Genomic DNA, 22,129 nt, shown 5'->3' on the forward strand with positions numbered 1-22,129 from the left:
ATCCTTTTCCCATGTACGTTATGACAGAATGTTGAGTAGTCCTCTCTTGGTATTCTGTAGGTCTTTGGTGATTATATATGTCACCTGTGTTTGTATATGTCTGTTAACCCTGATATCGTAATGAAACCAATCCTCACACCTTTCCATTGGTGAACCATAAGTTTGTTTAATGAATCTGTGATTGCCCTTCTCCATGGAAATATCTGCCCTGGTATCCATTTTTAGGTAACACCTATAAGTGATATGATATGATATGTGTCTTTCACTTTCTGACTTACTACAAGTCACGTGATTACTTCTAGACTCATCTACGGTGCTGCAAATGGCATTGTGTCCTTTTTTCCCTTGGCTTCTCTTCTGCCTTAGCGGGGTCCATTTTCAACAATGTGATTCCCTGAGGGTTGTGAGTTAGCTGACGTGGGCAGCCTTACCCTGCCGGTCCGGCCTCCCCAGGGGTGCCTCGTTGAGGTCAATATAAAGAGCGTTCCAGGCAGCAATAGCCACTGAAGCTGTGCCTGACTCCATATTCTCTGCCCCGTCAGCAGTCTCGGGGCTGTGCTGGTGGGAGGGAGTGAGGGGCCACAGCTTTGTGGGTGGCCCGGTGTGAGTGGGTTTCTGCTGGCCTTTCTGCAGGAGTTGCCAGGCTGCCGCCTGTAAAGAAGAGGATGTGTCACCCATACCTTCCGCTGGAATTTCTCTCCGGACAGAGGTGAGGAAGGAAAAAAGCAGTGGGGTCCGGGACAGGAGTGGTATCTCACGCAGGGCAATGGAAAGCTTCTGGAAGAGCGCCCGATTCCAGGACCACCCTGGCTGGCCTGCAGGCACCAAGTTGGCCTGCATGCTGTCACTGGTATGGCTCCACGGTCCTTCCTCTAGGCTTTCAAGCCCTTGTACATATTCACGTGTTTTACCTGGAAAGGGTGGGAACAGTTCAGCAGCAGCTGGCCTGGGGCTCAGCTCACGTTTACTCACAGATGCCTCGGCACGGTCCCCCAGCTTTGCAATGAGGACGCTCCTTGCGTGGGGGGTGGGTTGCTGGCTGTATGGGAGATGGTTCCCCACCTATGACCAATTTCAGAATTGTTTACCACTGGAGCAATTGCCCTGATAGGGTTTTCCTCTGTATAACTCGTGGGTTCAGGTTTTTTTTTTCTTTTATGGTTCAAGTTAGATTTCATTCCTCTTTTATGTATTTATAGATATAAGCATGGAAATAATTCATTCCTATAAATACATCTGTGTGACGGGAAGAACTTTTTTCTGTTCTATTTGTAAATTTTATTTTTTAAAATTTTGAAATTTAATTTTATTTATTTTTTTTATACAGCACGTTATTATTAGTTATGTATTTTATGCATATACATGTATACAGGTCAATCCCAAACTCCCAACTCATCCCACCACCACCACCCCATGGCTTCCCACACTTGGTGTCCATACGTTTGTTCTCTACATCTGTGTCTCTATTTCTTCCTTGCAAACCAGTTCATCTGTACCATTTTTTTGGCTCCACATATATGCATTAATATACAATATTTGTTTTCCTCTTTCTGACTTACTTCATTATGTATGACAGTCTCTCGATACATCGATGTCTCTACAAATGACCCAGTTTCACTCCTTTTTATGGCCGAGTAATATTCCATTTCATATATGTACCACATCTTTATCCATTCATCTGTCTGTGGGCATTTAGGTTGCTTCCATTACCTGGCTATTGTAAATAGTGCTGCAACGAATATTGTGGTGAATATGCCTTTTTGAAATACAGTTTTCTCTGGGTATATGACCAGAAGTGGGATTGCTGGATCAGATGGTAATTCTATTTCTAATTTTTTTAAGTAAACTCCATACTGTTCTCCATAGTGACTGTATCAAGTTACATTCCCACCAATAGTGGAAGAGGGCTCCTTTTGTCCACACCCTCCCCAGAATTGGTTTTTTGCAGATTTTCTGATGATGCCGATTCTAACAGGTGTGAGGTGATACCTCATTGTAGTTTTGATTTGCATTTCTCTAATAATTAGTGCTCTTGAGCAGCTTTTCATGTGCGTCTTGGCCATCTCTGTGTCTCCTTTGAAGAAACGTCTCTTTAGATCTTCTGCCCATTTTTTTTGGTTGTTTGTTTTTTTTAATATTAAGCTGCATGAGTTGTTTATATATATTGCAGATTAAACCTCTGTCCATTGATTCGTCTGCAACGATTTTCGCCCATTCTGTGGGATGCCTTTTTCCATTCCCGTGTTTTTTAACAAAAAAGGAAAGAAAGGAAAAGAAGCAGAACACTAATGTGCGTAAAATATGCCTTTTGAAACGGTCGTTTTGAAATATGGACGTCCTTTGAATTTTTTGGTCGATATGTGACCCCAGGATTTGTTTTCAGGGCAGGTGTCATTTACAGGCCTGCAATGATTTTGAATATCAACTGACCATTAGCGCTGGGATTAAAGCTGCTGTTGTGTGAAACGGCCACTAGGTGGCAGCAGTTCACCCTTACCAAATCTGGTTACTAGGGCAAGAGAGCCTCAATGGAAGTGGTGTTCTAGATTGGAATTTAGAATGGAATGTGCCAGGAGAAAGCCCCTCACGTTTGTCTCACTACATCTTGTTCGTGTTTTTAATTTAATTTTTTTTATTTTTTATTACAGCAAGTTTGATTACAATGTTTGGCTTGTTGTAGGTGTGGAAGATGTGGTTCTTTTACACATATACAGATGACTGTTCTTCCTGGGATCCTTTTCCCATGTACGTTATGACAGAATGTTGAGTAGTCCTCTCTTGGTATTCTGTAGGTCTTTGGTGATTATATATGTCACCAGTGTTTGTATATGTCTGTTAACCCCGATATCGTAATGAAACCAATCCTCACACCTTTCCATTGGTGAACCATAAGTTTGTTTAATGAATCTGTGATTGCTCTTCTCCGTGGAAATATCTGCCCTGGTATCCATTTTTAGGTAACACCTATAAGTGATATGATATGATATGTGTCTTTCACTTTCCTACTTACTACAAGTCACATGATTACTTCTAGACTCATCTACGGTGCTGGAAATGGCATTGTGTCCTTTTTTTCCTTGGCTTCTCTTCTGCCTTAGCGGGGTCCATTTTCAACAATGTGATTCCCTGAGGGTTGTGGATTAGCTGACCTAGGCAGCCTTACCATGCCGGCCCGCCCTCCCCAGGTGTGCCTCGTTGAGGTCAATATAAACAGCGCTCCAGGCAGCAATAGCCCATGAAGCTGTGCCTGACTCCATATTCTCTGCCCCGTCAGCAGTCTCGGGGCTTTGCTGTTGGGAGGGAGTGAGGGGCCACAGCTTTGTGGGTGGCCCAGTGTGAGTGGGATTCTCCTGGCCTTTCTGCAGGAGTTGTCATGCTGCCGCCGTTAATGAAGAGGATGTGTCACCCATACCTTCCGATGGAATTTCTCTCGGAACAGAGGTGAGGAAGGCAAAAAGCAGTGGGTGCCGGGACAGGAGGGGAATCTCACGCAGGGCAATGGAAAGCTTCTGGAAGAGCGCCCGTGGCCAGGACCACCCTGGCTAGCCTGCAGGCACCAAGTTGGCCTGCGTGCTGTCGCTGGTGTGGCTCCACGGTCCTTCCTCTAGGCTTTCAAGCCCTTGTACATATTCAGGTGTTTTACCTGGAAAGGGTGGGAACAGTTCAGCAGCAGCTGGCCTGGGGCTCAGCTCACGTTTACTCACAGATACCTCGGCACTGTCCCCGAGCTTTGCAATGTGGACGCTCCTTGCGTGGGGGGTGGGTTGCTGGCTGTATGGTAGAGGCTTCCCCACTTCTGACCAATTTCAGAATTGTTTACCGCTGGAGCAAGTGCCGTGATAGGGTTTTCCTCTGTATAACTGGTGGGTTCACTTTTTTTTTCTTTTATGGTTCAAGTTAGATTTTATTCCAATTTTATGTATTTATAAATATAAGCATGGAAATAATTCATTCCTATAAATACATCTGTGTGACGGGAAGAATTTTTTCTGTTTTATTTGTAAATTTTATTTTTTAAAATTTTGAAATTTAATTTTATTTATGTTTTTATACAGCACGTTATTATTAGTTAGGTATTTTATGCATATACATGTATACAGGCCAATCCCAATCTCCCAACTCATCCCACCACCACCACCCCATGGCTTCCAACACTTGGTGTCCATACGTTTCTTCTCTACCTCTGTGTCTCTATTTCTTCCCTGCAAACCAGTTCATCTGTACTATTTTTAGGCTCCACATATATGCATTAATATACAATATTTGTTTTCCTCTTTCTGACTTACTTCATTCTGTATGACAGTCTCTCGATCCATCGATGTCTCTACAAATGACCCAGTTTCATTCCTTTTTATGGCCGAGTAATATTCCATTTCATATATGTACCACATCTTTATCCATTCATCTGTCTGTGGGCATTTAGGTTGCTTCCATTACCTGGCTATTGTAAATAGTGCTGCAACGAACATTGTGGTGAATGTGCCTTTTTGAAATACGGTTTTCTCTGGGTATATGCCCAGAAGTGGGATTGCTGGATCAGATGGTAATTCTATTTCTAGTTTTTTTAAGGAAACTCCATACTGTTCTCCATAGTGACTGAATCAATTTACATTCCCACCAATAGTGGAAGAGGGCTCCTTTTGTCCACACCCTCCCCAGAATTGGTTGTTTGTAGATTTTCTGATGATGCTGATTCTAACAGGTGTGAGGTGATACCTCATTGTAGTTTTGATTTGCATTTCTCTAATAATTAGTGCTCTTGAGCAGCTTTTCATGTGCGTCTTGGCCATCTCTGTGTCTTCTTTGAAGAAACGTCCCTTTAGATCTTCGGCCCATTTTTGTATTGGGATGTTTGTTTTTTTAATATTAAGCTGCATGAGCTGTTTATATATATTGGAGATTAAACCTTTGTCCATTGATTTGTTTGCAACGATTTTCGCCCATTCTGAGGGATGCCTTTTTCCATTCCCGTTTTTTTTTACAAAAAAAGGAAAGAAAGAAAAAGAAGCAGAACACTCATGTGCCTAAAATATGCCTTTTGAAACGGTCGTTTTGAAATATGGACGTCCTTTGAATTTTTTGGTCGATATGTGACCCCAGAATTTGTTTTCAGGGCAGGTGTGATTTACAGGCCTGCAATGATTTTGAATATCAATGGACCATTAGCGCTGGGATTAAAGCTGCTGTTGTGTGAAACGGCCACAAGGTGGCAGCAGTTCTCCCTTACCAAATCTGGTTAAGAGGGCAACAGAGCCTCAACGGAAGTCGTGTTCTAGATTGCAATTTAGAATGGAATGTGCCAGGAGAAAGACCCTCAAGTGTGTCTCACTACAACTTGTTTAGGTTTTTAATTTATTTTAATTTATTTTTTATTACAGCAAGTTTGATTACAATGTGTGTCTTGTTGTAGATGTGGAAGATGTGGTTCTTTTACACATATAGAGATGTCTGATCTTCCGGGGGTCCTTTTCCCATGTACGTTATGACAGAATGTTGAGTAGTCTTCTCTTGGTATTCTGTAGGTCTTTGGTGATTATATATGTCACCTGTGTTTGTATATGTCTGTTAACCCCGATATCCTAATGAAACCAATCCTCACACCTTTCCATTGGTGAACCATAAGTTTGTTTAATGAATCTGTGATTGCCCTTCTCCGTGGAAATATCTGCCCTGGTATCCATTTTTAGGTAACACCTATAAGTGATATGATACGATATGTGTCTTTCACTTTCTGACTTACTACAAGTCACGTGATTAACTCTAGACTCATTTACGGGGCTGCAAATGGCATTGTGTCCTTTTTATCCTTGGCTTCTATTCTTCCTTAGCGAGGTCCATTTACAACAATGTGATTCCCTGAGGGTTGTGGATTAGCTGACCTGGGCAGCCTTACCCTGCCGGCCCGCCCTCCCCAGGTGTGCCTCGTTGAGGTCAATATAAACAGAGCTCCAGGCAGCAATAGCCCCTGAAGCTGTGCCTGACTCCATATTCTCTGCCCCGTCAGCAGTCTCGGGGCTGTGCTGGTGGGAGGGAGTGAGGGGCCACAGCTTTGTGGGTGGCCCGGTGTGAGTGGGGTTCTGCTGGCCTTTCTGCAGGAGTTTCCAGGCTGCCGCCTGTAAAGAAGAGGTTGTGTCACCCATAACTTCTGCTGGAATTTCTCTCCGGACAGACGTGAGGAAGGAAAAAAGCAGTGGGGGCCGGGACAGGAGGGGTATCTCAGGAAGGGCAATGGAAAGCTTCTGGAAGAGCGCCCGGGGCCAGGACCACCCTGTCTGGCCTGCAGGCACCAAGTTGGCCTGCGTGCTGTCGCTGGTGTGGCTCCACGGTCCTTCCTCTAGGCTTTCAAGCCCCTGTACATATTCAGGTGTTTTACCTGGAAAGGGTGGGGACAGTTCAGCAGCAGCTGGCCTGGGGCTCAGCTCACGTTTACTCACAGATGCCTCGGCATGGACCCCCAGCTTAGCAATGAGGACGCTCCTTGCGTGGGGGGTGGGTTGCTGGCTGTATCGGAGATGGTTCCCCACTTCTGACCAATTTAAGAATTGTTTACCGCTGGAGCAAGTGCCGTGATAGGGTTTTCCTCTGTATAACTCGTGGGTTCACTTTTTTTTTCTTTTATCGTTCAAGTTAGATTTTATTCCTCTTTTATGTATTTATAGATATAAGCATGGAAATAATTCATTCCTATAAATACATCTGTGTGACGGGAAGAACTATTTCTGTTTTATTTTTAAATTTTATTTTTTAAAATTTTGAAATTTAATTTTATTTATTTTTTTAAAGAGCACGTTATTATTAGTTATGTATTTTATGCATATACATGTATACAGGTCAATCCCAAACACCCAACTCATCCCACCACCACCACCCCATGGTTTCCCACACTTGGTGTCCATACATTTGTTCTCTACCTCTGTGTCTCTATTTCTTCCCTGCAAAACAGTTCATCTGTACCATTTTTAGGCTCCACATATATGCATTAATATACAATATTTGTTTTCCTCTTTCTGACTTACTTCATTCTGTATGACAGTCTCTCGATCCATCGATGTCTCTACAAATGACCCAGTTTCATTTCTTTTTATGGCCGAGTAATATTCCATTTTATATATGTACCACATCTTTATCCATTCATCTGTCTGTGGGCATTTAGGTTGATTCCATTGCCTGCCTAATGTAAATAGTGCTGCAACGAACAATGTGGTGAATGCGCCTTTTTGAAATATGGTTTTCTCTGGGTATATGCCCAGAAGTGGGATTGCTGGATCAGATGGTAATGCTATTTCTAATTTTTTAAAGGAAACTCCATACTGTTCTCCATAGTGACTGTATCAATTTCCATTCCCACCAATAGTGGAAGAGGGCTCCTTTTGTCCACACCCTCCCCAGAATTGGTTGTTTGTAGATTTCCTGATGATGCCGATTCTAACAGGTGTGAGGTGATACCTCATTGTAGTTTTGATTTGCATTTCTCTAATAATTAGTGCTGTTGAGCAGCTTTTCATGTGCGTCTTGGCCATCTCTGTGTCTCCTTTGAAGAAACGTCTCTTTAGATCTTCTGCCCATTTACTTTTGGGTTGTTTATTTTTTTAATATTAAGCTGCATGAGCTGTTTATATATATTGGAGATTAAACCTCTGTCCATTGATTCGTCTGCAACGATTTTCGCCCATTCTGAGGGATGCCTTTTTCCATTCCCGTGTTTTTTAACAAAAAAGGAAAGAAAGGAAAAGAAGCAGAACACTAATGTGCGTAAAATATGCCTTTTGAAACGGTCGTTTTGAAATATATACGTCCTTTGAATTTTTTGGTCGATATGTGACCCCAGGATTTGTTTTCAGGGCAGGTGTCATTTACAGGCCTGCAATGATTTTGAATATCAACTGACCATTAGCGCTGGGATTAAAGCTGCTGTTGTGTGAAACGGCCACAAGGTGGCAGCAGTTCACCCTTACCAAATCTGGTTACTAGGGCAAGAGAGCCTCAGTGGAAGTGGTGTTCTAGATTGGAGTTTAGAATGGAATGTGCCAGGAGAAAGCCCCTCACGTTTGTCTCACTACTTCTTGTTCGTGTTTTTAATTTAATTTTTTATTTTTTATTACAGCAAGTTTGATTACAATGTTTGGCTTGTTGTAGGTGTGGAAGATGTGGTTCTTTTACACATATACAGATGACTGTTCTTCCTGGGATCCTTTTCCCATGTACGTTATGACAGAATGTTGAGTAGTCCTCTCTTGGTATTCTGTAGGTCTTTGGTGATTATATATGTCACCTGTGTTTGTATATGTCTGTTAACCCCGATATCGTAATGAAACCAATCCTCACACCTTTCCATTGGTGAACCATAAGTTTGTTTAATGAATCTGTGATTGCCCTTCTCCGTGGAAATATCTGCCCTGGTATCCATTTTTAGGTAACACCTATAAGTGTTATGATATGATATGTGTCTTTCACTTTCTGACTTACTACAAGTCACGTGATTACTTCTAGACTCATCTACGGTGCTGCAAATGGCATTGTGTCCTTTTTTTCCTTGGCATCTCTTCTGCATTAGCGGAGTCCATTTTCAACAATGTGATTCCCTGAGGGTTGTGGATTAGCTGACCTGGGCAGCCTTACACTGCCGGCCCGCCCTCCCCAGCTGTGCCTCGTTGAGGTCAATATAAACAGAGCTCCAGGCAGCAATAGCCCCTGAAGCTGTGCCTGACTCCATATTCTCTGCCCCGTCAGCAGCCTCGGGGCTATGCTGGTGCGAATGAGTGAGGGGCCACAGCTTTGTGGGTGGCCCGGTGTGAGTGGGGTTCTGCTGGCCTTTCTGCAGGAGTTGCCAGGCTGCCACCTGTAAAGAAGAGGATGTGTCACCCATACCTTCCGCTGGAATTTCTCTCCGGACAGAGGTGAGGAAGGAAAAAAGCAGTGGGGGCCGGGACAGGAGGGGTATCTCAGGAAGGGCAATGGAAAGCTTCTGGAAGAGCGCCAGTGTCCAGGACCACCCTGGCTGGCCTGCAGGCACCAAGTTGGCCTTCGTGCTGTCGCTGGTGTGGCTCCACAGTCCTTCCTCTAGGGTTTCAAGCCCTTGTACATATTCAGGTGTTTTACCTGGAAAGGGTGGGGACAGTTCAGCAGCAGCTGGCCTGGGGCTCAGCTCACGTTTACTCACAGATGCCTCGGCACGGACCCTCAGCTTTGCAATGAGGACGCTCCTTGCGTGGGGGGTGGGTTGCTGGCTGTATGGGAGATGGTTCCCCACCTCTGACCAATTTCAGAATTGTTTACCGCTGGAGCAAGTGCCGTGATAGGGTTTTCCTCTGTATAACTCGTGAGTTCAGGTTTTTTTTTTTCTTTTATGGTTCAAGTTAGATTTTATTCCTCTTTTATGTATTTATAGATATAAGCATGGAAATAATTCATTCCGATAAATACATATGTGTTACGGGAAGAATTTTTTCTGTTTTATTTTTAAATTTTATTTTTTAAAATTTTGAAATTTAATTTTATTTATTTTTTTTATACAGCACGTTATTATTAGTTATGTATTTTATGCATATACATGTATACAGGTCAATCCCAAACTCCCAACTCATCCCAACAGCACCACCCCATGGCCTCCCACATTTGGTGTCCATACGTTTGTTCTCTACCTCTCTGTCTCTATTACTTCCCTGCAAACCAGTTCATCTGTACCATTTTTAGGCTCCACATATATGCATTAATATACAATATTTGTTTTCCTCTTTCTGACTTACTTCATTCTGTATGACAGTCTCTCGATCCATCGATGTCTCTACAAATGACCCAGTTTCATTTCTTTTTATGGCCGAGTAATATTCCATTTTATATATGTACCACATCTTTATCCATTCATCTGTCTGTGGGCATTTAGGTTGATTCCATTGCCTGCCTAATGTAAATAGTGCTGCAACGAACAATGTGGTGAATGCGCCTTTTTGAAATACGGTTTTCTCTGGGTATATGCCCAGAAGTGGGATTGCTGGATCAGATGGTAATTCTATTTCTAATTTTTTTAAGGAAACTCCATACTGTTCTCCATAGTGACTGTATCAATTTACATTCCCACCAATAGTGGAAGAGGGCTCCTTTTGTCCACACCCTCCCCAGAATTGGTTGTTTGTAGATTTCCTGATGATGCCGATTCTAACAGGTGTGAGGTGATACCTCATTGTAGTTTTGATTTGCATTTCTCTAATAATTAGTGCTGTTGAGCAGCTTTTCATGTGCGTCTTGGCCATCTCTGTGTCTCCTTTGAAGAAACGTCTCTTTAGATCTTCTGCCCATTTTTTTTGGGTTGTTTATTTTTTTAATATTAAGCTGCATGAGCTGTTTATATATATTGGAGATTAAACCTCTGTCCATTGATTCGTCTGCAATGATTTTCGCCCATTCTGAGGGATGCCTTTTTCCATTCCCGTGTTTTTTAACAAAAAAGGGAAGAAAGGAAAAGAAGCAGAACACTAATGTGCGTAAAATATGCCTTTTGAAATGGTCGTTTTGAAATATGGACGTCCTTTGAATTTTTTGGTCGATATGTGACCCCAGGATTTGTTTTCAGGGCAGGTGTCATTTACAGGCCTGCAATGATTTTGAATATCAACTGACCATTAGCGCTGGGATTAAAGCTGCTGTTGTGTGAATCGGCCACAAGGTGGCAGCAGTTCACCCTTACCAAATCTGGTTACTAGGGCAAGAGAGCCTCAGTGGAAGTGGTGTTCTAGATTGGAGTTTAGAATGGAATGTGCCAGGAGAAAGCCCCTCACGTTTGTCTCACTACTTTTTGTTCGTGTTTTTAATTTAATTTTTTTATTTTTTATTACAGCAAGTTTGATTACAATGTTTGGCTTGTTGTAGGTGTGGAAGATGTGGTTCTTTTACACATATACAGATGACTGTTCTTCCTGGGATCCTTTTCCCATGTACGTTATGACAGAATGTTGAGTAGTCCTCTCTTGGTATTCTGTAGGTCTTTGGTGATTATATATGTCACCTGTGTTTGTATATGTCTGTTAACCCCGATATCGTAATGAAACCAATCCTCACACCTTTCCATTGGTGAACCATAAGTTTGTTTAATGAATCTGTGATTGCCCTTCTCCGTGGAAATATCTGCCCTGGTATCCATTTTTAGGTAACACCTATAAGTGTTATGATATGATATGTGTCTTTCACTTTCTGACTTACTACAAGTCACGTGATTACTTCTAGACTCATCTACGGTGCTGCAAATGGCATTGTGTCCTTTTTTTTCCTTGGCATCTCTTCTGCCTTGGCGGTGTCCATTTTCAACAATGTGATTCCCTGAGGGTTGTGGATTAGCTGACCTGGGCAGCCTTACCCTGCCGGCCCGCCCTCCCCAGCTGTGCCTCGTTGAGGTCAATATAAACAGAGCTCCAGGCAGCAATAGCCCCTGAAGCTGTGCCTGACTCCATATTCTCTGCCCCGTCAGCAGCCTCGGGGCTGTGCTGGTGCGAGTGAGTGAGGGGCCACAGCTTTGTGGGTGGCCCGGTGTGAGTGCGGTTCTGCTGGCCTTTCTGCAGGAGTTGCCAGGCTGCCACCTGTAAAGAAGAGGATGTGTCACCCATACCTTCCGCTGGAATTTCTCTCCGGACAGAGGTGAGGAAGGAAAAAAGCAGTGGGGGCCGGGACAGGAGGGGTATCTCAGGAAGGGCAATGGAAAGCTTCTGGAAGAGCGCCCGGGGCCAGGACCACCCTGGCTGGCCTGCAGGCACCAAGTTGGCCTTCGTGCTGTCGCTGGTGTGGCTCCACAGTCCTTCCTCTAGGGTTTCAAGCCCTTGTACATATTCAGGTGTTTTACCTGGAAAGGGTGGGGACAGTTCAGCAGCAGCTGGCCTGGGGCTCAGCTCACGTTTACTCACAGATGCCTCGGCACGGACCCTCAGCTTTGCAATGAGGACGCTCCTTGCGTGGGGGGTGGGTTGCTGGCTGTATGGGAGATGGTTCCCCACCTCTGACCAATTTCAGAATTGTTTACCGCTGGAGCAAGTGCCGTGATAGGGTTTTCCTCTGTATAACTCGTGAGTTCAGGTTTTTTTTTTTCTTTTATGGTTCAAGTTAGATTTTATTCCTCTTTTATGTATTTATAGATATAAGCATGGAAATAATTCATTCCGATAAATACATATGTGTTACGGGAAGAATTTTTTCTGTTTTATTTTTAAATTTTATTTTTTAAAATTTTGAAATTTAATTTTATTTATTTTTTTTATACAGCACGTTATTATTAGTTATGTATTTTATGCATATACATGTATACAGGTCAATCCCAAACTCCCAACTCATCCCAACAGCACCACCCCATGGCCTCCCACATTTGGTGTCCATACGTTTTTTCTCTACCTCTCTGTCTCTATTACTTCCCTGCAAACCAGTTCATCTGTACCATTTTTAGGCTCCACATATATGCATTAATATACAATATTTGTTTTCCTCTTTCTGACTTACTTCATTCTGTATGACAGTCTCTCGATCCATCGATGTCTCTACAAATGACCCAGTTTCATTTCTTTTTATGGCCGAGTAATATTCCATTTTATATATGTACCACATCTTTATCCATTCATCTGTCTGTGGGCATTTAGGTTGATTCCATTGCCTGCCTAATGTAAATAGTGCTGCAACGAACAATGTGGTGAATGCGCCTTTTTGAAATACGGTTTTCTCTGGGTATATGCCCAGAAGTGGGATTGCTGGATCAGATGGTAATTCTATTTCTAATTTTTTTAAGGAAACTCCATACTGTTCTCCATAGTGACTGTATCAATTTACATTCCCACCAATAGTGGAAGAGGGCTCCTTTTGTCCACACCCTCCCCAGAATTGGTTGTTTGTAGATTTCCTGATGATGCCGATTCTAACAGGTGTGAGGTGATACCTCATTGTAGTTTTGATTTGCATTTCTCTAATAATTAGTGCTGTTGAGCAGCTTTTCATGTGCGTCTTGGCCATCTCTGTGTCTCCTTTGAAGAAACGTCTCTTTAGATCTTCTGCCCATTTTTTTGGGGTTGTTTATTTTTTTAATATTAAGCTGCATGAGCTGTTTATATATATTGGAGATTAAACCTCTGTCCATTGATTCGTCTGCAACGATTTTCGCCCATTCTGAGGGATGCCTTTTTCCATTCCCGTGTTTTTTAACAAAAAAGGGAAGAAAGGAAAAGAAGCAGAACACTAATGTGCGTAAAATATGCCTTTTGAAATGGTCGTTTTGAAATATGGACGTCCTTTGAATTTTTTGGTCGATATGTGACCCCAGGATTTGTTTTCAGGGCAGGTGTCATTTACAGGCCTGCAATGATTTTGAATATCAACTGACCATTAGCGCTGGGATTAAAGCTGCTGTTGTGTGAATCGGCCACAAGGTGGCAGCAGTTCACCCTTACCAAATCTGGTTACTAGGGCAAGAGAGCCTCAGTGGAAGTGGTGTTCTAGATTGGAGTTTAGAATGGAATGTGCCAGGAGAAAGCCCCTCACGTTTGTCTCACTACTTTTTGTTCGTGTTTTTAATTTAATTTTTTTATTTTTTATTACAGCAAGTTTGATTACAATGTTTGGCTTGTTGTAGGTGTGGAAGATGTGGTTCTTTTACACATATACAGATGACTGTTCTTCCTGGGATCCTTTTCCCATGTACGTTATGACAGAATGTTGAGTAGTCCTCTCTTGGTATTCTGTAGGTCTTTGGTGATTATATATGTCACCTGTGTTTGTATATGTCTGTTAACCCCGATATCGTAATGAAACCAATCCTCACACCTTTCCATTGGTGAACCATAAGTTTGTTTAATGAATCTGTGATTGCCCTTCTCCGTGGAAATATCTGCCCTGGTATCCATTTTTAGGTAACACCTATAAGTGTTATGATATGATATGTGTCTTTCACTTTCTGACTTACTACAAGTCACGTGATTACTTCTAGACTCATCTACGGTGCTGCAAATGGCATTGTGTCCTTTTTTTTCCTTGGCAACTCTTCTGCCTTGGCGGTGTCCATTTTCAACAATGTGATTCCCTGAGGGTTGTGGATTAGCTGACCTGGGCAGCCTTACCCTGCCGGCCCGCCCTCCCCAGCTGTGCCTCGTTGAGGTCAATATAAACAGAGCTCCAGGCAGCAATAGCCCCTGAAGCTGTGCCTGACTCCATATTCTCTGCCCCGTCAGCAGCCTCGGGGCTGTGCTGGTGCGAGTGAGTGAGGGGCCACAGCTTTGTGGGTGGCCCGGTGTGAGTGCGGTTCTGCTGGCCTTTCTGCAGGAGTTGCCAGGCTGCCACCTGTAAAGAAGAGGATGTGTCACCCATACCTTCCGCTGGAATTTCTCTCCGGACAGAGGTGAGGAAGGAAAAAAGCAGTGGGGGCCGGGACAGGAGGGGTATCTCAGGAAGGGCAATGGAAAGCTTCTGGAAGAGCGCCCGGGGCCAGGACCACCCTGGCTGGCCTGCAGGCACCAAGTTGGCCTTCGTGCTGTCGCTGGTGTGGCTCCACAGTCCTTCCTCTAGGGTTTCAAGCCCTTGTACATATTCAGGTGTTTTACCTGGAAAGGGTGGGGACAGTTCAGCAGCAGCTGGCCTGGGGCTCAGCTCACGTTTACTCACAGATGCCTCGGCATGGACCCCCAGCTTAGCAATGAGGACGCTCCTTGCGTGGGGGGTGGGTTGCTGGCTGTATGGGAGATGGTTCCCCACCTCTGACCAATTTCAGAATTGTTTACCGCTGGAGCAAGTGCCGTGATAGGGTTTTCCTCTGTATAACTCGTGGGTTCACTTTTTTTCTCTTTTATCGTTCAAGTTAGATTTTATTCCTCTTTTATGTATTTATAGATATAAGCATGGAAATAATTCATTCCTATAAATACATCTGTGTGACGGGAAGAACTATTTCTGTTTTATTTTTAAATTTTATTTTTTAAAATTTTGAAATTTAATTTTATTTTTTTTTAAAGAGCACGTTATTATTAGTTATGTATTTTATGCATATACATGTATACAGGTCAATCCCAAACACCCAACTCATCCCACCACCACCACCCCATGGTTTCCCACACTTGGTGTCCATACATTTGTTCTCTACCTCTGTGTCTCTATTTCTTCCCTGCAAAACAGTTCATCTGTACCATTTTTAGGCTCCACATATATGCATTAATATACAATATTTGTTTTCCTCTTTCTGACTTACATCATTCTGTATGACAGTCTCTCGATCCATCGATGTCTCTACAAATGACCCAGTTTCATTCCTTTTTATGGCCGAGTAATATTCCATTTTATATATGTACGACATCTTTATCCATTCATCTGTCTGTGGGCATTTAGGTTGCTTCCATTACCTGGCTATTGTAAATAGTGCTGCAACGAACATTGTGGTGAATGTGCCTTTTTGAAATACGGTTTTCTCTGGGTATATGCCCAGAAGTGGGATTCCTGGATCAGATGGTAATTCTATTTCTAATTTTTTTAAGGAAACTCCATACTGTTCTCCATAGTGACTGTATCAATTTACATTCCCACCAATAGTGGAAGAAGGCTCCTTTTGTCCACACCCTCCCCAGAATTGGTTTTTTGTAGATTTCCTGATGATGCCGATTCTAACAGGTGTGAGGTGATACCTCATTGTAGTTTTGATTTGCATTTCTCTAATAATTAGTGCTGTTGAGCAGCTTTTCATGTGCGTCTTGGCCATCTCTGTGTCTCCTTTGAAGAAACGTCTCTTTAGATCTTCTGCCCATTTTTTGGGGGTTCTTTGTTTTTTTAATATTAAGCTGCATGTGTTGTTTATATATATTTGAGATTAAACCTCTGTCCATTGATTCGTCTGCAACGATTTTCGCCCATTCTGAGGGATGCCTTTTTCCATTCCCGTGTTTTTTAACAAAAAAGGAAAGAAAGGAAAAGTAGCAGAAAACTAATGTGCGTAAAATATGCCTTTTGAAACGGTCGTTTTGAAATATGGACGTCCTTTGAATTTTTTGGTCGATATGTGACCCCAGGATTTGTTTTCAGGGCAGGTGTGATTTACAGGCCTGCAATGATTTTGAATATCAACTGACCATTAGCGCTGGGATTAAAGCTGCTGTTGTGTGAAACGGCCACAAGGTGGCAGCAGTTCACCCTTACCAAATCTGGTTACTAGGGCAAGAGAGCCTCAGTGGAAGTGGTGTTCTAGATAGGAGTTTAGAATGGAATGTGCCAGGAGAAAGCCCCTCACGTTTGTCTCACTACTTCTTGTTCGTGTTTTTAATTTAATTTTTTATTTTTTATTTTTTTCTTTTTTTTGCGGTATGCGGGCCTCTCACTGTTGTGGCCTCTCCCGTTGCGGAGCACAGGCTCCGGATGCGCAGGCCCAGCGGCCATGGCTCACGGGCCCAGCCGCTCCGCGGCATATGGGATCCTCCCAGACCGGGGCACGAACCCGTATCCCCTGCATCGGCAGGCGGACTCTCAACCACTGCGCCACCAGGGAGGCCCTAATTTTTTATTTTTTATTACAGCACGTTTGATTACAGTGTTTGGCTTGTTGTCGGTGTGGAAGATGTGGTTCTTTTACACATATACAGATGACTGTTCTTCCTGGGATCCTTTTCCCATGTACGTTATGACAGAATGTTGAGTAGTCCTCTCTTGGTATTCTGTAGGTCTTTGGTGATTATATATGTCACCTGTGTTTGTATATGTCTGTTAACCCCGATATCGTAATGAAACCAATCCTCACACCTTTCCATTGGTGAACCATAAGTTTGTTTAATGAATCTGTGATTGCCCTTCTCCGTGGAAATATCTGCCCTGGTATCCATTTTTAGGTAACACCTATAAGTGATATGATATGATATGTGTCTTTCACTTTCTGACTTACTACAAGTCACGTGATTACTTCTAGACTCATCTACGTTGCTGCAAATGGCATTGTGACCTTTTTTTCCGTGGCATCTCTTCTGCCTTAGCGGGGTCCATTTTCAACAATGTGATTCCCTGAGGGTTGTGGATTAGCTGACCTGGGCAGCCTTACCCTGCCGGCACGCCCTCCCCAGCTGTGCCTCGTTGAGGTCAATATAAACAGAGCTCCAGGCAGCAATAGCCCCTGAAGCTGTGCCTGACTCCATATTCTCTGCCCCGTCAGCAGTCTCGGGGCTGTGCTGGTGGGAGGGAGTGAGGGGCCACAGCTTTGTGGGTGGGCCGCTGTGAGTGGGGTTCTGCTGGCCTTTCTGCAGGAGTTGCCAGGCTGCCACCTGTAAAGAAGAGGATGTGTCACACATACCTTCCGCTGGAATTTCTCTCCGGACAGAGGTGAGGAAGGAAAAAAGCAGTGGGGGCCGGGACAGGAGGGGTATCTCAGGAAGGGGAATGGAAAGCTTCTGGAAGAGCGCCAGGGTCCAGGACCACCCTGGCAGGCCTGCAGGCACCAAGTTGGCCTGCGTGCTGTCGCTGGTGTGGCTCCACGGTCCTTCCTCTAGGCTTTCAAGCCCTTGTACATATTCAGGTGTTTTACCTGGAAAGGGTGGGGACAGTTCAGCAGCAGCTGGCCTGGGGCTCAGCTCACGTTTACTCACAGATGCCTCGGCACGGTCCCCCAGCTTTGCAATGAGGACGCTCCTAGCGTGGGGGGTGGTTTGCTGGCTGTATGGGAGATGGTTCCCCACCTCTGACCAATTTCAGAATTGTTTACCGTTGGAGCAAGTGCCGTGATAGGGATTTCCTCTGTATAACTCGTGGGTTCACTTTTTTTTTCTTTTATCTTTCAAGTTAGATTTTACTCCTCTTTTATGTATTTATAGATATAAGCATGGAAATAATTCATTCCTATAAATACATCTGTGTGACGGGAAGAACTTTTCTCTGTTTTATTTTTAAATTTTATTTTTTAAAATTTTGAAATTTAATTTTATTTATTTTTTTATACAGCACGTTATTATTAGTTATGAATTTTATGCATATACATGTATACAGGTCAATCCCAAACTCCCAACTCATCCCACCACCACCACCCCATGGCTTCCCACACTTGGTGTCCATATGTTTGTTCTCTACCTCTGTGTCTCTATTTCTTCCCTGCAAACCAGTTCATATGTACCATTTTTAGGCTCCACATATATGCATTAATATACAATATTTGTTTTCCTCTTTCTGACTTACTTCATTCTGTATGACAGTCTCTCGATCTATCGATGTCTCTACAAATGACCCAGTTTCATTCCTTTTTATGGCCGAGTAATAATCCATTTTATATATGTACCACATCTTTATCCATTCATCTGTCTGTGGGCATTTAGGTTGCTTCCATTACCTGGCTATTGTAAATAGTGCTTCAACGAACATTGTGGTGAATGTGCCTTTTTGAAATACGGTTTTCTCTGGGTATATGCCCAGAAGTGGAATTGCCGGATCAGATGGTAATTCTATTTCTAGATTTTTAAAGGAAACTCCATACTGTTCTCCATAGTGACTGTATCAATTTACATTCCCACCAATAGTGGAAGAGGGCTCCTTTTGTCCACACCCTCCCCAGAATTGGTTGTTTGTAGATTTCCTGATGATGCCGATTCTAACAGGTGTGAGGTGATACCTCATTGTAGTTTTGATTTGCATTTCTCTAATAATTAGTGCTGTTGAGCAGCTTTTCATGTGTGTCTTGGCCATCTCTGTGTCTCCTTTGAAGAAACGTCTCTTTAGATCTTCTTCCCATTTTTTGGGGGTTGTTAATTTTTTAATATTAAGCTGCATGAGCTGTTTATATATATTGGAGATTAAACCTCTGTCCATTAATTCATCCGCAAACATTTTCGCCCATTTTGAGGGATGCCTTTTTCCATTCCTGTGTTTTTTAACAAAAAAGGAAAGAAAGAAAAAGAAGCAGAACACTAATGTGCGTAAAATATGCCTTTTGAAATGGTCGTTTTGAAATATGAACGTCCTTTGAATTTTTTGGTTGATATGTGACCCCAGGATTTGTTTTCAGGGCAGGTGTCATTTACAGGCCTGCAATGATTTTGAATATCAACTGACCATTAGCGCTGGGATTAAAGCTGCTGTTGTGTGAAACGGCCACAAGGTGGCAGCAGTTCACCCTTACCAAATCTGGTTACTAGGGCAAGAGAGCCTCAGTGGAAGTGGTGTTCTAGATTGGAGTTTAGAATGGAATGTGCCAGGAGAAAGCCCCTCACGTTTGTCTCACTACTTCTTGTTCATGTTTTTAATTTAATTTTTTATTTTTTATTACAGCAAGTTTGATTACAATGTTTGGCTTGTTGTAGGTATGGAAGATGTGGTTCTTTTACACATATACAGATGACTGTTCTTCCTGGGATCCTTTTCCCATGTACGTTATGACAGAATGTTGAGTAGTCCTCTCTTAGTATTCTGTAGGTCTTTGGTGATTATATATGTCACCTGTGTTTGTATATGTCTGTTAACCCCGATATCGTAATGAAACCAATCCTCACACCTTTCCATTGGTGAACCATAAGTTTGTTTAATGAATCTGTGATAGCCCTTCTCCGTGGAAATATCTGCCCTGGTATCCATTTTTAGGTAACACCTATAAGTGATATGATATGATATGTGTCTTTCACTTTCTGACTTACTACAAGTCACGTGATTACTTCTAGACTCATCTACGGTGCTGCAAATGGCATTGTGTCCTTTTTTTCCTTGGCATCACTTCTGCCTTAGCGGGGTCCATTTTCAACAATGTGATTCCCTGAGGGTTGTGGATTAGCTGACCTGGGCAGCCTTACCCTGCCGGCCCACCCTCCCCAGGTGTGCCTCGTTGAGGTCAATATAAACAGAGCTCCAGGCAGCAATAGCCCCTGAAGCTGTGCCTGACTCCATAATCTCTGCCCCGTCAGCAGTCTCGGGGCTCTGCTGGTGGGAGGGAGTGATGGGCCACAGCTTTGTGGGTGGCCCGGTGTGAGTGGGGTTCTGCTGGCCTTTCTGCAGTAGTTGCCAGGCAACCGCCTGTAAAGAAGAGAATATGTCACCGATACCTTCCGCTGGAATTTCTCTCCGGACAGAGGTGAGGAAGGAAAAAAGCAGTGGGGGCCGGGACAGGAGGGGTATCCTGGGCAGGGCAATGTAAAGCTTCTGGAAGAGCGCCAGGGTCCAGGACCACCCTGGCTGGCCTGCAGGCACCAAGTTGGCCTGCGTGCTGTCACTGGTGTGGCTCCAAGGTCCTTCCTCTAGGCTTTCAAGCCCTTGTACATATTCAGGTGTTTTACCTGGAAAGGGTGGGGACAGTTCAGCAGCAGCTGGCCTGGGGCTCAGCTCACGTTTACTCACAGATGCCTCGGCACGGTCCCCCAGCTTTGCAATGAGGACGCTCCTTGCGTGGGGGGTGGGTTGCTAGCTGTATGGGAGATGGTTCCCCACCTCTGACCAATTTCAGAATTGTTTACCGCTGGAGCAAGTGCCGTGATAGGGTTTTCCTCTGTAGAACTCGTGGGTTCAATTTTGTTTTCTTTTATCGTTCAAGTTAGATTTTATTCCTCTTTTATGTATTCATAGATATAAGCATGGAAATAATTCATTCCTATAAATACATCTGTGTGACGGGAAGAACTTTTCTCTGTTTTATTTTTAAATTTTATTTTTTAAAATTTTGAAATTTAATTTTATTTATTTTTTTATACAGCACGTTATTTTTAGTGATGTATTTTATGCATATACATGTATACAGGTCAATCCCAAACTCCCAACTCATCCCACCACCACCACCCCATGGCTTCCCACACATGGTGTCCATACGTTTGTTCTCTACCTCTGTGTCTCTATTTCTTCCCTGCAAACCTGTTCATCTGTACCATTTTTAGGCTCCACATATATGCATTAATATACAATATTTGTTTTCCTCTTTCTGACTTACTTCATTCTGTATGACAGTCTCTCGATCCATCGATGTCTCTACAAATGACCCAGTTTCATTCCTTTTTATGGCCGAGTAATATTCCATTTTATATATGTATAACATCTTTATCCATTCATCTGTCTGTGGGCATTTAGGTTGCTTCCATTACCTGGCTATTGTAAATAGTGCTTCAATGAACATTGTGGTGAATGTGCCTTTTTGAAATACGGTTTTCTCTGGGTATATGCCCAGAAGTGGGATTGCTGGATCAGATGGTAATTCTATTTCTAGTTTTTTTTAAGGAAACTCCATACTGTTCTCCATAGTGACTGTATCAATTTACATTCCCACCAATAGTGGAAGAGGGCTCCTTTTGTCCACACCCTCCCCAGAATTTGTTGTTTGTAGATATCCTGATGATGCCGATTCTAACAGGTGTGAGGTGATACCTCATTGTAGTTTTGATTTGCATTTCTCTAATAATTAGTGCTGTTGAGCAGCTTTTCATGTGCGTCTTGGCCATCTCTGTGTCTTCTTTGAAGAAACGTCCCTTTAGATCTTCGGCCCATTTTTGTATTGGGATGTTTGTTTTTTTAATATTAAGCTGCATGAGCTGTTTATATATATTGGAGATTAAACCCATGTCCATTGATTCGTTTGCAACGATTTTCGCCCATTCTGAGGGATGCCTTTTTCCATTCCCTTTTTTTTTTACAAAAAAGGGAAAGAAATAAAAAGAAGCAGAACACTAATGTGCGTAAAATATGCCTTTTGAAACGGTCGTTTTGAAATATGGACGTCCTTTGAAATTTTTGGTCGATATGTGACCCCAGAATTTGTTTTCAGGGCAGGTGTCATTTACAGGCCTGCAATGATTTTGAATATCAACTGACCATTAGCGCTGGGATTAAAGCTGCTGTTGTGTGAAACGGCCACAAGGTCGCAGCAGTTCACCCTTACCAAATCTGGTTACTAGGGCAAGAGAGCCTCAGTGGAAGTGGTGTTCTAGATTGGAGTTTAGAATGGAATGTGCCAGGAAAAAGCCCCTCACGTTTGTCTCACTACTTCCTGTTTGTGTTTTTAATTTAATTTTTTATTTTTTATTACAGCAAGTTTGATTACAATGTTTGGCTTGTTGTAGGTGTGGAAGATGTGGTTCTTTTACACATATACACATGTCTGTTCTTCCTGGGATCCTATTCCCATGTACGTTATGACAGAATGTTGAGTAGTCCTCTCTTGGTATTCTGTAGGACTTTGGTGATTATA

This window comes from Mesoplodon mirus, assembly GCF_964341445.2.
Source record: "Mesoplodon mirus genome assembly, chromosome: 8".
Classification (NCBI taxonomy): Eukaryota; Metazoa; Chordata; class Mammalia; order Artiodactyla; family Ziphiidae; genus Mesoplodon; species Mesoplodon mirus.